At 37.1% G+C, this 16,638-nt stretch overlaps 1 long non-coding RNA gene across 1 annotated transcript in view; it reads right to left on the reverse strand.

Moving 5' to 3' along the window:
• LOC133254414 (uncharacterized) overlaps window positions 1-9,040 on the reverse strand; it is a 35,847-nt gene extending 26,807 nt beyond the window's left edge. The window contains exon 1 of the long non-coding RNA XR_009738665.1: window positions 8,951-9,040. This is a non-coding gene — a long non-coding RNA (uncharacterized LOC133254414). The remainder of the gene's footprint in view (window positions 1-8,950) is intronic.
• Between the last annotated feature and the right edge of the window lie 7,598 nt (window positions 9,041-16,638).

Genomic DNA, 16,638 nt, shown 5'->3' on the forward strand with positions numbered 1-16,638 from the left:
TTTGTTGCGTCCTACAAGTTTTACTAGGTTGCATTTTCACTTTTGTCTGTTCTCAGGTATTTTTAAAATTCTCTTTTGATTTTCTCTTTGATGCAATGGTTTTTAGAGTGTGTTGTGTAGTTTCCATGTGCTTGTGATTTTAGTTTTCTTTCTGTTATTGATTTCTAGCTTCATTCCACTGTCGTCACAAATTCCTTGATATATTTCAAACTTCTTTACTTCTCTGTGATTTATTTTATGGCCTATTATGTAATCTATCCTGAAGATTTTTAAGTGTATGTTTGAAAACAGTGTATATTCTGCTCCTAGAAAGTTCTAGGAACAGAATACACACACATACATATATGTGTGTGTATATATGTTATGGACATATCAGTTATGTCCATTTGGTCTATAGTGTTGTTTAATGTCAGTTTCATGATTGGATATTCTATACAGCATTGTAAGTATTGAGGACTTCCCTGGTGGCTCACATGGTAAAGCATCTGTGTACAATGAGGGGGACCCAGGTTCAATCCCTGGGTTGGGAAGATTCGCTGGAGAAGGAAATGGCATCCCACTCCAGTACTATTGCCTGGAAAATCCCATGGATGGAGGAGCCTGATAGACTACAGTCCTTGGGGTCGCAAAGAGTTGGACACAACTGAGCAACTTCACTCACTTCACTATTAATTGTTCCCTTTGATTTTTTGTATTTGTTATATATATATTTAGGAGTTCTGACATGGGGTATGTATATATTTAAAATTGTTATATGTTCTTTGAATTAACTCTTTTTATAAATATATAGTGAATTTCTTTGTCTCTAGTGACAGTTTAATTCTTAGAGTCCCTTCTGTGTAATATAATTATATTCACCTTCTTTTTGTGATTTATCATATTCATAGAATTTTTTTTTACCCTTCCACTTTCAGTCTATATATCTGCAGTACATCTTTATATCTGCAGTGACTCTCTAGAAGACATGATAGCAATAGATTATTTTAATCGGTTCAGCTACTCTATGTCTTTTAATTGGGGATTTTAATTCATTTACATTTAAAGCAATTATTGATTGATAAGGACTTACAATTGTCTTTTTCTTAAGTGTCTTCTTTTATACAGATCTTTTGTTCTTGCATTCCTCACTTAATGTCTTCTTTTGTTTTTTGATATTTTTAGTGGCAATTTTATTTGATTCTTTTCTCTTTATTTTTTTGCATAGTTTTTCCTTTGTGGTTGCCATGAAAGTACAGAAATTAAAACTGAACTGTTGTGAAAAATTATTCACCAAAAAAATGATATCTTGGAAGAATGGATATATTCCTAGAGATAGACAATCTACCAAGACTGAAACAAGAAGAAATAGACTGCCTGAACAATCTAATAGTAACAAGGATACTGGATAATAATAAAAAGTCTTCCAACAAAGAAAACCAAAGGACTGGATGGCTACATGTTTATATTCTACTAAACATCTCAAAAAGAACTAATAACATTTAACTCTTTCAAAATAAAAGAACACCCCCCAAACTCAATTCATTAGGAAAACATAACCCTGATTCCAAAGCCAGTCAAAAAACACAAGAAAAGTACATTCCAGTATCCCTGATAAATATTGATATAAAAATCCTCAATAAAATACTAGCATATTGAATTCAACAGTACTTTAAAAGAATCATACACTGATCAAGTGGGGTTTATCCCTGGAATGCAAGTATGGTTCAACCTATGCAAATCAATAAGCATGATAAACCACATTAACAGAATTCAAAACAAAAACATACAATCATTTCAATAGATGCATAGAAAGGATTTGAAAGAAATTCAATATCCTTTAATAATACAAAAAAATCAACAAAATAGATATATAAGGAACATTCCTTAATACAATAAAGGCAACATGTGAAAAATCCAGAGCTAACATCATAATCAATGAGGAAAAACTGAAAATTTATCCTCTAAGGTCCAGAACAAGGCAAGAATACCCACTATCACAACTTCTATTCAACACATTACTGAAAGTCATAGAGTAATTAGACAAGAAAAAGAAAAAGGGTATCTTAATCAAAAGAGAAGTAAAATCATTTCTGTTTGTTTATCTCATGATTATATATGTAGAAAATCCAAGACTCCTTCAAGTCCAAGACTCCTTTATCACCCAAAAAAGTGATAAAACTAAATAAATAAATTAAACAAAGTTACAGGATACAAAATCAACATGCAAAAATCAGTGGTGTTACTATGTACTGCCAATAAACAATCAGAAAGAGAAATTAAGAAAACAACTTCATTTGTATTACCAATAAAAAAATGCTTAGGAATTAACTTAACCAAAAAGGTGAAAAAATTATATACTAAGGATTGTAAAAGAATGTTGAAGGAAATTTTAAAAGAGACATATAAATAAGGAAAAAATAAAACATGCTTATGACTTTGAAGAATTAGTATTGTTAAAATATCAATAGTACCAAAACCTATCAACAAATTCAGTGCAATCCCTACCAAAATCCTAATGACTTTTTTTGCGAGAATATATAGAAAAAAGAAAAAAAACTAAAATTTATAAGAACCACAAAAGATCCCAAATAGTCAAGGAGCAGGAAAAATAGAGTTGGAATCACCACAAGTCCTTTCTTCAAACTATACTGCAAAGCTATAATAATCAAAATAGTATGGCACCAACATAAAAACCAGCCTAAGTACAGACTAATGAAACAGAAAACTCAGAAATAAAGCTACATATTTATTATCAATTAATTTTCAACAAGATACCAAGAACACACACGGGTAAAGGATAGGCACTTCAAAATTGTCCTTGGAAAAACAGGGTGGCCACAAGCAAACTAATAAAATTAGGTCTCAGTGTCACACCATATAGAAAAATTGCCTCACTCAAAATGAAAGGTAAGAGTTTTACAAAGGAGTTGCAAAGCTCCTAGAAAAAACTGGAAAAATATTCTTGACATTGGTATTGGAAATAATATTTTGGATATGACACCAAAAACATAAGCAAAAAAAAAAGAAAAAAATAGACAAGTGAGATTATAACAAGCTAAGAAGCTTCTGTGAAAGTGAAAGTGAATTCGCTCAGTCATGTCCGACTCTTTGCCACCCCATGGACTGTAGCCTACCAGGCTCCTATGTCCGTGGGATTTTCCAGGCAAGAATACTGAAGTGGTTTGCCATTGCCTTCTCCAGGAGATCTTCCCCACCCAGGGATTGAACTCGGGTCTCCAGCATTGCAAGCAGAGGTACAGCAAAGGAAATAATGAAATTAAAAGCAACTGGTAGAATGAAAGAAAATATTTGCAAACTATACATAAGATGGAGGATTTATATCCAAAATATGTTAGGAATTTAAACAACTCAATACCCAAAATACAAATAACTCAATTTAAAAATGGGCAAAGGAACTAAGTAGACACCTCTTGAAAGAAGAAATTCAAATGGGTACCAGTATATGAAAAGATTCTCAACATCTTTAACCAGAAAAATGCAAATCAACACCATAATGAGATAACACCTCGCACCAGTCAGAATGGCTACATCAAAAAAGACAAAAATAACAACTTTGGAGACAATGTGGAGAAAAGGAAACCCTGTACATTGCTCATGGGGGAAAGTAGATTAGTGCAACCACCATGGAAAATAGTATGGAAATTCCTCAAAACATTTATGCGGCAATCACATCTCAAGGTATATATGTAAAGGGAATAAAATCACTATCTTCAAAAGATATCTGCACGCCTATGTTCACTGCAGCATTATTCATGAAGCAATATGTGCAAACAATTTTGGCATCTGTCTATAGATGTTGTTCAATCACTAGGTTATGTCCAACTCTTTGCAACGCCACCAACTGCAGCACGCCAGGCTTCCTTGTCCTTCATCATCTCCCAGAGATTGCTCAAAGTCATGTCCATTAAGTCAGTGAGGCCATCAAACCATCTTGTCCTCTGTCATCCCCTACTTCTCCTGCCTCTATCTTTCCCAGAATCAGGGTCTTTTCCAATGAGTTGGCTTTTTGCATCAGGTGGCCAAAGTATTGGAGCTTCAGCTTCTGCATCAGTCCTTCCAATGATTATTCAGGGTAATTTCCTTTAGGATTGACTGGTTTGATCCCCTTGCAGTGCAAGGTATTCTCAAGAGTCTTCTCAACACTACAATTCAAAAGCATCAATTCTTTGGTGCTCAGCCTTCTTTATGGTTCAGCTCTCACATCCATACATGACTACAGGAAAAACCATAATTTTGACTATACAGAACTTGGTTGGCAAAGTAATGTCTCAGGCTTTTAATATGCTCTCTAGGTTAATCATAGCTTTTCTTCCAAGGAGCAAATGTCTTAATTTCATGACGGCTGTCACCATCCTCAGTGATTTTGGAGCCCAGGAAAATAGAGTCTTTCCTGTTTCCATTGTTTCCTTGTCAATTTGCCATGAAGTGATGGGACTGGATGCCATGATCTTGGTTTTGTGAATGTTGAGTTTTAAGCCAGGTTTTTCACTCTCCTTCACCTTCATCAAGATGCTCTTTAGTTCCTCTTCATTTTCTGCTATAAGGGTGGTGTCATCTTTATATCTGAGGTTATTGATATTTCTCCTGGCAATCTTTATTCCATCATGTTATTCATCCAGCCAGCATTTCACAAGATGTATACTCTGCATATTCATACACATACATAAGTTAAATAAATAGGGTGGCAATATACAGCCTTGATGCACTCCTTTCCCAGTTTGGGGCCAGTCTGTTTTTCCATGTTCAGTTTTAACTGTTGCTTCTTGACATGCATACAGGTTTCTCAGGAGGCAGGTAAGGTGGTCTGGTATTCCCATCTCTTGAAGAATTTTCCACAGTTTATTGTGGTCCACACAGTCAAAGGCTTTGGCATAGTCAGTAAAGACGAAGTAGATATTTTTCTGGAATTCCCTTGCTTTTTCTATGATCCATCGGATGTTGGCAATATGATCGCTGGTACTTCTGCCTTTTCTAAATCCAGCTTATAAATCTGGAAATTCTCAGTACATGTGCTGTTGAAACCTATCTTGGAGGATTTTGAGCATGACCTTGCTAGCATGTGAAATGAATGCAGTTGTGCAGAAGTTTGAACAGTCTTTGACATTGCCCTTGTTTGGAATTAGAATGAAAACTGATCTTTTCCAGTCCTGTGGCCACTGCTGAGTTTTCCAAATTTACTGGCATATGGATTGCAGCATTTTAACAGCATCATCTTTTAGAACTTGCAGTAGCTCAGCTGGAATTCATGAGTTTGAGCAAGCTCCAGGGAAGCCTAGCATGCTGCAGTCCATGGGGTTGCAAAGAGTCAGACATGACTGAGCGACTGAACAACAACAGCTGGAATTCCATCACCTACACTAGCTTTGTTCATAGTGATGTTTTCTAAGGCCCATTGACTTCACACTCCAGGATACCTGGCTCTAGTGTGAGTGATCACACTATCGTGGTTATCTGGGTCATCAAAATCTTTTTTGTATGGTTCTTCTGTGTATTCTTGACACCCCTTCTTAATATTTTCTGCTTCTGTTAGGTCCATATCATTTCTGTCCTTTGTTGTGCCCATCTTTGCATGAAATGTTCCCTTGGTATCTCTAAAGTTCTTGAAGAGATCTCTAATCTTTCCCATTCTACAGTTTTCCTCTATTTCTTTGCATTGTTCACTTAGGAAGCCTTTCTTATCTCTCCTTGCTATTTCTTGGAACTCTGCATTCAGATGGGTCTATCTTTCCTTTTCTCCTTTGCCTTTGATGTCCCTTCTCTTCTCAGCTATTTGTAAGGGCTCCTCAGACAACCATTTTGCCTTTTTTCATTTCTTTTTCTTGGGGATGGTTTTGATCACTGACTCCTATACAGTGTTACAAACCTCCATCCATAGTTCTTCAGGCACTCTGTCTATCAGATCTAATCCCTGAAATCTATTTGTTTTCTGCCATATAATCGTAAGGGGTTTGATTTAGGTCATACCTGAATGGCCTAGTTGTTTCCCTACTTTCTTAAACTGAAATCTGAATTTTGCAATAAGGAGTTTAGGATCTGAGCCACAGTTAATACCCAGTCTTTTCTTTCTTTTTTTCCTTTTTTTTTTTTTTTTTTTTTGCTGACTGTATAGAGCTTCTCCAACTTTGGCTGCAAAAAAATATAATCAATCTTATTTCAATATTGGTGGTATCCATGTATAGAGTCATCTCATGTTGTTGGAAGAGTGTTTTCTATTACCAGTTCATTCTCTTGGCAAAACTCTGTTAGCCTTTGCTAACATTTTGTACTTTGCTACTTCATTTTGTACTCCAAGGCCAAACTTGCCTGTTATTCCAGGTATCTCTTGACTTCCTACTAAGTATCTCTTAGTACTTCCTACTACTTCCTACCCATTCCAGTCCCCTATAGATTTCAAGTATGGGGACTGGATAAAAAAAAAAAATACATCTATTTACCCATCTCTCTATGGACCTAACAGAAGCAGAAGATATTAAGAAGAGATGGCAAGAATACACAGAAGAACTGTACAAAAAAGATCTTCATGACCCAGATAATCACAATGGTGTGATCACTGACCTAGAGCCAGACATTCTGGAATGTGAAGTCAAGTGGGCCTTAGGAAGCATCACTACGAACAAAGCTAGTGGAGGTGATGGAATTCCAGTTGAGCTATTCCAAATCCTGAAAGATGATGCTGTGAAAGTGCTGCCCTCAATATGCCAGCAAATTTGGAAAACTCAGCAGTGGCCACAGGACTGGAAAAGGTCAGTTTTCATTCCAATCCCAAAGAAAGGCAATGCCAAAGAATGCTCAAACTACCGCACAATTGCACTCATCTCACACGCTAGTAAATAATGCTCAAAATTCTCCAAGCCAGGCTTCAGCAATATGTGAACTGTGAACCTCCTGATGTTCAAGCGGTTTTAGAAAAGGCAGAGGAACCAGAGATCAAATTGCCAACATCTGCTGGATCATAGAAAAAGCAAGAGAGTTCCAGAAAAACATCTATTTCTGCTTTATTGACATGCCAAAGCCTTTGACTGTATGGATCACAATAAACTGTGGAAAATTCTTCAAGAGATGGGAATACCAGAACACCTGACCTGCCTCTTGAGAAATTTGTATGCAGGTCAGGAAGCAACAGTTAGAACTGGACATGAAACAACAGACTGGTTCCAAATAGGAAAAGGAGTTCATCAAGGCTGTATATTGTCACCCTGTTTATTTAACTTATATGCAGAGTACATCATGAGAAATGCTGGACTGGAAAAAACACAAGCTGGAATCAAGATTGCCGGGAGAAATATCAATAACCTCAGATATGCAGATGACACCACCCTTATGGCAGAAAGTGAAGAGGAACTCAAAAGCCTCTTGATGAAAGTGAAAGTGGACAGTGAAAAAGTTGGCTTAAAGCTCAACATTCAGAAAACGAAGATCATGGCGTCTGGTCCCACCACTTCATGGGAAATAGATGGGGAAACAGTGGAAACAGTTTCAGACTTTATTTTTCTGGGCTCCAAAATCACTACAGATGGTGACTGCAGCCATGAAATTAAAAGACGCTTACTCCTTGGAAGGAAAGTTATGACCAACCTAGATAGCATATTCAAAAGTAGAGACATTACTTTGCCAACAAAGGTCCATCTAGTCAAGGCTATGGTTTTTCCAGTGGTCATGTATGGATGTGAGAGTTGGACTGTGAAGAAGGCTGAGCACCGAATAATTCATGCTTTTGAACTGTGGTGTTGGAGAAGACTCTTGAGAGTCCCTTGGACTGCAAGGAGATCCAACCAGTCCATTCTGAAGAAGATTAGCCCTGGGATTTCTTTGGAAGGAATGATGCTAAAGCTGAAACTCCCGTACTCTGGCCACCTCATGCGAAGAGTTGACTCATTGGAAAAGACTCTGATGCTGGGAGGGATTGGGGGCAGGAGGAGAAGGGGACAACAGAGGATGAGATGGCTGGATGGCATCGCTGATTCGATGGACGTGAGTCTGAGTGAACTCCAGGAGTTGGTGATGGACAGGGAGGCCTGCCGTGCTGCGATTCATGGGGTCGCAAGGAGTTGGACAGGACTGAGTGACTAATCTGATCTGATCTGATCTATGCACAATGAAATACTATTCAGCCTTAAGAACGAAGAAAATCCTGCTGTTTGAAATAACATGATGAACCTGTAGGACACTATGCTAAACAAAATACCTGTACACAGAAAGAGAAATATTGCATGATCTAACTTATATGTGGAATCTAAATTAGCTAATCTCATAGAGGCAGAGAATAAAATGGTGGTTCGTAGGATCTGGAATTAAGAGGAAATTGATGATTTGGTCAAAGGTTACAAAGTTTCAGTTATACAAGATTAATAAATTATACAAATCTGCTGTAGGCACTGGGAGCTTAACTCAGCACTCTGTGATGACCTAGAGGGGTGGGATGATGGGCATGAGAGAGAGGCAGAAACTAATACAACATTGTAAAGCAATTATATTCCAATTCAAATAATCTAATGTACAACATGGTGAGAATAGTTAACAATATATCATTCCATACTTGAAATTTAGAAAGATGGCTGATCTTATATTAAATCTCAACACACACATATACGCACACTGATAACTATGTAGGGGTAATAGAGATGACATTTAATCAATATGTTATGATTATGGTGATCTTTTCATAATATATATGTTTCAAAGCATGAAGTTGTACTCTTTAGACACAATTTTTATGTGTCAAAATATCTCAATAAAGCTGTTTTTTATTAAAAACCAAAATTATATTAAAATTTTATTGGTAAACCAGGAATGAAAAGGTACTATGGAAAAAAATAAAGCAAGAGGGTTAGTGTGTAACATGATCCTAAATATTGTGCTGTATGAACAACAAAAGAGAGTCATTTATGCCAAAGAGACCTAAAATGGGGCCAGGAGGCCATCAGCAAAGTATAACTCACACAATCCATACCTGGATGCTGTGTAAACTTTTGACCTGGCCATCCACAGACCACCTGGAACTCAATTTTCTTTACTCCATGGAAACTGCAGCTTAGCAACAATCTGATGCTGTTAAGTAACTGAATGCCCCCAACTGAATGCCCGCTGACACCAATCACAGTTCTGTAAAACAATCCATGTAACTTTTGGAATGTCTTTGTCTGTTTTCTTTATACACCCTCACAATTTTCTGCTTCCTTTGGAGAACACTTGAGTTTCAACTCAAATCAGTACCTCCCAAATTGCAATTCTTAAAATTTCAAATAAACTACTCTTTTATTTGAAGCCTTCTGCATTTTTTCAGTCAGAATTACTAAGTTAATCTATAGTTTGGAGTCCAGATTTATTGCAACTAGAAACTTTGAAAAAGCTTTACCTTTTTCCCTGTTTTGATATTATGTTTCTATTGCATGATATGATTGCTTCATCAGCTTAAAAAGTGAAATACCAAGATTATATATTTCAGTCATTAAGAAATTGCTAGCAAAATACCTAGACCTAATGCATTGGAGAAGGAAAGGGCAACCCACTCCAGTACTCTTGCCTGGAGAATCCCAGGAATGGGGGAGCCTGGTGGGCTGCCATCTGTGGGGTCGCACAGAGTTGGACACGACTGAAGTGACTTAGCAGCAGCAGCAGCAACATAAATTGGCCAAATAGTTTAACAACTGCTCTTTTTAAAACTTTGCTCTTTCACCCCAGGCTGAATTCAATTTGCCATTAATTGCATTCTGTCAAACTTTGAATTGGATCAGGTAGCCTTTATTTTGTGAGCCAGGGTGCTATTTTGTGATACTGTGTCCTGCTTACTACTTGCTACCTTCTACCCTAAAGGCAACTGCAGTATCAGGAATGAGTTAACATATCAATTAATTGATATTCAAAGTATAAAGTCCTTTGAGTATTTGAATCCAGTTGCTATCCTTACTGAGCAAGTCAATAGACGGTCTATCTGGAAAACAGGACCATAGTTTACAGAAAAAATGAGAAACTTGACTTCATTGTAAACTGTAAAATAACTGTAGTCTCCAGGCTAAACTCTCCTGACCGGATGTCTTCTCAGAGGAAAGAATCCCCAGTGCCTTCCGTTGATAAGTCTGGGAGGAGAAGCACTGCTATACCTGGCTAACGCATCCATGGGAAGACCATGAGTCTCTGCTTATATGACTGTGCTCTGTATATTCTGGCCAAAGAATTAAAAAACTAGGAACACATTGTACCCCAAATCAGAAGTTAAGCTTGGAAAGAATATAAAGCTCATCTGGTTTAACCTCTGTGTAACAGATGTTTTGTACTATCTTGACCCAGTTTGAGGCCCTGGGCTAGAGGCCAGACAGTCCCCTTTCTTGAGCACCTGCTTAAGTCCACATCACACAATACCAACCACATCCCTTGTGGGGGCTTGCACACTCTAGGCCACTGTACAGTCATCTTAATGACCCCAGAACTAGGTACCAGATGACTAAAACAGTGCCCCAGAGCCTGCTAAAATTTGTATTAGTCAATCCTGAACTTGCTAACCTTTTCTTACCCTTCCTTCCCACAGAAAATACAATAAAGGCATTTGCCCAAGCTCCCCCTCTCCCCATGCTTGTGAATGACCCCCCAACTCCACCCTGAGCTTCCCCTGAGTGGCCCTGAATGGCGTCCTGTGTTATACCCAGGGAGCTGTGCGGAACAGAACCTTAAAAATCTAGTTCCTCCCTCGTGAGCAGCATCTAGTCTCACTACACCTCACACTAGTTAATATGACTAAAACAATCTTCTTATCTTCCCAAAGAGAAAAGAAATGTATGAAAAAGAGAGATAAATCACCTGGATTTTCACCAATTTATTAAACTTGGGTCCAAAATTCAGGTTGTTGACCACAGTCTTCTAATCCACAATGTCTTTCTTCAAACTTAACACAAAAAGCAGAGATTACCAGAGAATAACAATATAATAAAATAATCATAATATTCCTAATGTATTGAGCAGCTAACTACCAAAACATTACTGTGTTTGGCAGTATACATATGCAGTAGGTCTTCAGGGTATATATTAAAAAACTCGATTTGCACTTGAGAAAACTGATACTCAGAAAGGGAATTGGTTCAGAACAATTGGCTCTGCTTCATCACATATGAGGCAATTCACAGTCATAATTCAAATGTTGAAACTTCCAAATCAATGCACTAGTCATCACCTTTCACAAAGGATGAGATATTAGAATCAAAGATTCCTCTTCCTTCACTGCTGGAAAAGGAAAAATCAAGGCAGGGAGGAGATAAAAGATAGCTGTGAGTTTTTAATGAAAGCACAAAGGGAAATTAGCATAATCTTTAGTGAGGAGACTATGTACTTTCTACCCCTTCCTATATTCCTTTATTTAGACATTTCCTACACTCTAGGTTTTTTTCATCTTTTTTGAGTGCCTATAATGTGCCAGACACTGTTCCAAGTATTTTACATACAATTCTCACAACAACTCAATGATATATTTTAATTAACCCATTTTACAGATGAGAAAATTGAGGTACTCAGCTACTAATCCAGCCAATATGGCTCCAGATTCTACCATCCCTGCCACTGTACTAAACTTCTTTTTTCATATGATGCATGCTCATAAATCTGCTGTACTTGTGCATTTTCCCCAGTAAATAGATCCATCTGAAATATTCAGGACAGCCTATTATTCATCCCTTGGTATCTGAGGAGGGGTGGGGCATAGGTTTCAGGACCTCCCCTTAAAAATCAGAATCTCCAGATGCTCAAGTCCTTATACAAAATAGAATAGTATTTGTGTATAACATATACACATTCTCCCATATACTTCACATCATCTCTAGATTACTTAGGCAGTTAGTACAATGTAACTTCTATGCAAATAATTTTCAGCCTGAGGCAAACTCAAGTTTTGCTTTCTGGAACTTTCTAGAATTTTTTTTTTTTTTTTTTTTTGATCCAAGATTGGTTGGATCTGCAGATACAAAATCCACAGATAAGGATGTTTGACTGTATGCACAATTCTACCACATTTACCCCTTATGTCTTATCATAGCCCCAAGGTATGTTCTGCATTCTGAGGGGCAGGATGGAAACAAGGCACTTCATGAGCTATTATTAGAATCTGGGCTATAACTAAAGTGGAAAACAAGGGATTTTTTTTTTGTAGAACCAGATTTCCTGGAGGAATGGGGAAGCTAACTTTGCATTAATGAATTTTCTCTGCTTTAACTCTGGAAGGACTATATTGCACATTTCAAGATCAAACTGTATATTTGTATAGATTGGATTGTGGCAGATTGGCGGGTATTTGACTTTTCATGGGAGACTTAATGAAGACAGGAGGAAGGCATGTGGTATGATGGGAATCAGGAGCCAGATTTGGTGTGTCCACTTAGCTTTACTTTTTCAGCTTCACCTCACTTATGTAAGCGGCTGTTTTCTCCTCTGAGTATTTAAATTATTAAGACACAATAAATCATAGAGCATCTGGAAGACTGAAAGGCAAAGAACCCACTATGGAACCTAATGGCTATTGGAAGTATCTTTTTGGCCTAAAGGAGAAATGGAATTGTGCCAGACAGAAAAACAAGATGATGAATACCAAGACAAGGAGGGAATATTCTCTCAAGCAACATCAAAGACACTTTCCAAGGATTATTGCTTTGACCCAGCTGCATGCAATGCCCAGTCAGTTAAGGGTGGAACATCTCATGAAGCCAACTCTTCTATAGGTAGATGTCAGATATATTGTGAGTTCAGTTCCAGACCATAGCAATAAATATCAAAATAAAGCAAGTTACATGGACCTTTTGGTTTCCCAGTGCATATAAAAGTCATGTTTATACTATCAGTTCAGTTCAGTCACTCAGTAGTGCCTGACTCTTTGCGAACCCATGGACTGCAGCTTGCCAGGCCTCCCTGTCCATCACCAACTCCCAGAGTTTACTCAAACTCATGTCCATTGAGTCGATGATGTCATCCAACCATCTCATCCTCTGTCATCCTCTTTTCCTACCATCTTCAATCTTTCCCAGCATCAGGGTCTTTTCAAATGAGTTAATTCTTCGCATCAGGTAGCCAAAGTATTGGAGTTTCAGCTTTAACATCAGTCCTTCCAATGAATATTTAGGACTGATTTCCTTTAGGATGAACTGGTTGGATCTCCTTGCAGTCCAAGGGACTCTCAAGAGTCTTCTCCAACACCACAGTTCAAAAGCATGAATTATTCGGTGCTCAGCTTTCTTTATAGTCCAACTCTCATTATCTATACATGACTACTGGAAAAACCAAAGCTTTGACTAGATGGACTTTTGTTGGCAAAGTAATATCTCTGCTTTTTCATAGGCTGTCTAGGTTTGTCATAACTTTTCTTCCAAGGAGCAAGCGTCTTTTAATTTCATGGCTGCAATCACCATCTGCAGGGATTTTGGAGCCCCCAAAAATAAAGTCTCTCACTGTTTCCATTGTTACCCCTTTTATTTGCCATGAAATGATGGGACTGGATGCCATGATCTTAGTTTTCTGAATGTTGAGTTTTAAACCAACTTTTTTCACTCTCTTCTTTCACTTTCATCAAGACATGCTTTAGTTGTTCTTGGCTTTCTGCCATAAGTGTGGTGTTATCTGTGTATATGAGGTTATTGATATTTCTCCCAGCAATCTTGATTCCAGCTATTGCTTTATCCAGTCCAGCATTTCTCATTATTTACTCTGCATATAAGTTAAATAAGCAAGGTGACAATATTGTAGTTTAAAAGTGTACAATAGCACTATGTCTAAAAAACACTGTATATAACTTAATTTAAAAATACTTTATTCCTAAAACATATAACCATCACCTGAGCCTTTAGGGAGTCATAATCTTCCTTCTGGTGGAGGGTCTTGCCTCAATGCTGATGGCTGCTGACTGATCAGGGTGGTGGTTAGTGAAGACTGAGATGGCTGTGGTAATTTCCTTAAATAAGAACCCAGTAAATTTTACTATATTGATTGACTCTTCCTTTCATAAAAATTAAAGCATTCCTCTGTAGCATGGAGAGCTATTTGATAGCATTTTATCCAAGTAGAACTTCATTAAAAATTGGAGTCAATTGTCTCAAATCTTGCTGTTGCTTTATCAGCTAAGTTTATGTAATACTCTAAATCCTTTCTTATCATCTCAACAGTCTTCATTGAATCTTCATCAGGAGTAGATTCCATTTCAAGAATTGGAATTCTTTGCTCATCCCTATGAATCAAGTCCTCATCCATTCAAGTTTTATCATATTTTTACAGCAATTCAGATATATCTTCAGGCTCCAGCTCTAATTCTCTTACTATTTCCACCACATCTGCAGTTACTTCTTCCACTAAAGCCTGGAAACCTTTAAAATTATCCATGAAACTTTAAATTACTTTCTTCCAAACTCTTGTCAATGTTGACGGCTTGACTCCTTTTCAAGAACCACAAATGTGTTTCATGGCATCTAGAACAGTGAGTACTTTGCAGAGGTTTTCAATTTATTTTGCCCAGATATATCAGAGAAATCACTATCTATGGTAGCTATGGCCTTAAGAAATGCATTTCTTAAATAATAAGACTTGAAATTTGAAATTACCCTTTGATCTGTGGACAGCAGAATGGATGTTATATTAACAGCATGAAAACAATGTTAATTTCATTATACATTTCTATCAGTACTCTTGAGTGATGAGGTTCATTGTCAGTAAGCAGTAATATTTTGAAAGGAATCATATTTTCTGAGCAATAGATCTCAGTATTGGACAAAAATTTTTAAGTAAATCGTGTTAAAAAAAAATGTGCTGCAAGCTAGGCTTTGTTGTTGCATATATAGAGCACAGGCAAAGTAGATTCAACATAATTCTTAAGGGTTCAGGACTTTTGGAGTGGTAAGTGAGCATTGGCTTCTACTGAAAAGTTACCAGCTGCATTAACCCCTAATAAGAGAGTCAGCCTATTCTTTGAAGCTTTGAAGCAGGGCATTCACTCCTCCTCTCTGCCTATGAAAGTACTAGATGGCAACTTCTTTCAAGAGAAGACATAAGAACTTGTTTAGTGTACCCACTTTCATTAATTATCTTAGCTAAATTTTCTGAATAATATGCTGTAGCTTCTACATCAGTCCCTGGAGAAGATCCACTCCAGCACTCTTGCCTGGAAAATCCCATGGACAGAGGAGCCTGATAGGCTACAGTCCATGGGGTCGCAAAGAGTCGGACATGACTGAGCGACTTCACTTCTACATCAGCACTTACTACCTCAGCTTGCACTTTGGTATTATGATGATGGCTCAAGAACCTACCTCTGTTAGCTTCAAACTTTTCTTCTGAAGCATCTTCATCCCTCTCAGCCTTCATAGAATTCCAAAGAGTTAGAGTCTTGCTCTGGATTAGGCTTTGGTTTAAGGGAAATTTATGGCTGGCTTGATCTCCTATTCAGACCACTAATTTTTTCCAAATATCAGCAATAAGATTGTTTCATTTTATTATCATTCATGTGTTCACTGGAGTATCTATCCTTTTAATTTCCTTCAAAACTTTTCCTTTGCATTCATAACTTGACTCTTTGGCACAAGATACCTAGCTTTTGGCCTGTTTCAGCTTTTGATCTGTCTTCCTTGCTAATGTGGCGGATTCATTTTGATATTTGGCAAAACTAATACAATTATGTAAAGTTTAAAAATAAAATAAAATTGGAAGAAAAAAAAAAAAAAAAAAAAAAAAAAAAAAAAATTTAAAATTGGTGACATGAAATTCTTTCCTTCACTGGAACACTTCCAGATCACTCTAGAGTTATTAACTGACCTAATTTCAATATTCTTGTGTCTCAGTTAATAGGGGGGTCTGAGGAGAGGGAGTGAGGTGAGGGAATGGCTGGTTGATGGAGCAATCACATCACACACAGCATTTATCAATTAAGTCTGGGGTCTTACATGGGAATGTTTTTGTGGTGCCCCCAAATAATTGCAATAGTAACATTAAAGATCATTGATCACCAAAACAAATATAATAATGAAGAATTTTTAATTATTGTCAGAATTAACAATATGTAGCACAAAGACACAAAGTGAGCAAATTCTGTAGGAAAATAGCACCAATAGACTTGCTCAATGCAGGGTGACCATAAACCTTCAATTTGTAAAAAATGTAATATACAATGCACATATGCAATATAAAACAAAGTGTGAAAAAGCAAGATATGCCTGTACAAATGCCATTGATTTTTTTCCTCTACAGTTTTTAGTCCGTTGAGGGGCTAAAAGGAGTATCCTAATATCAAATGACTCCTCCCCATCAATAAAAAGAAAACACTTTTATGTAAAAATATTTTAGTTCTGCCTACCTCAAATATATCTCCAAGGCAGAAGTCTGCAAACTACATCCCACAGACCAAAACAAACCACTACTTATTTTGGTATATAAAAGAAATCCATGCATAGCAACACCTATTTAGTCATCAATTGCTTCTTCTGACAGCAAAGTTGAGAAGTTGAAACAGAAACAATATGGGTCATGGAACAAAAGCACTTACTTTCTGGCCCTTTTCAGTATAGATTTGCTGATTCCTGTTTCAAAGAGTCTTAAAGTTCAGAAGATGTCTGCAAAACCTGACCTCCTAAGCCACAGAAATTCAAGCATGTTTATTTCTCCATAGTTCAAGGGTATCTTCAA

This window comes from Bos javanicus, chromosome 9, assembly GCF_032452875.1.
Source record: "Bos javanicus breed banteng chromosome 9, ARS-OSU_banteng_1.0, whole genome shotgun sequence".
NCBI classification, from domain to species: domain Eukaryota; kingdom Metazoa; phylum Chordata; class Mammalia; order Artiodactyla; family Bovidae; genus Bos; species Bos javanicus.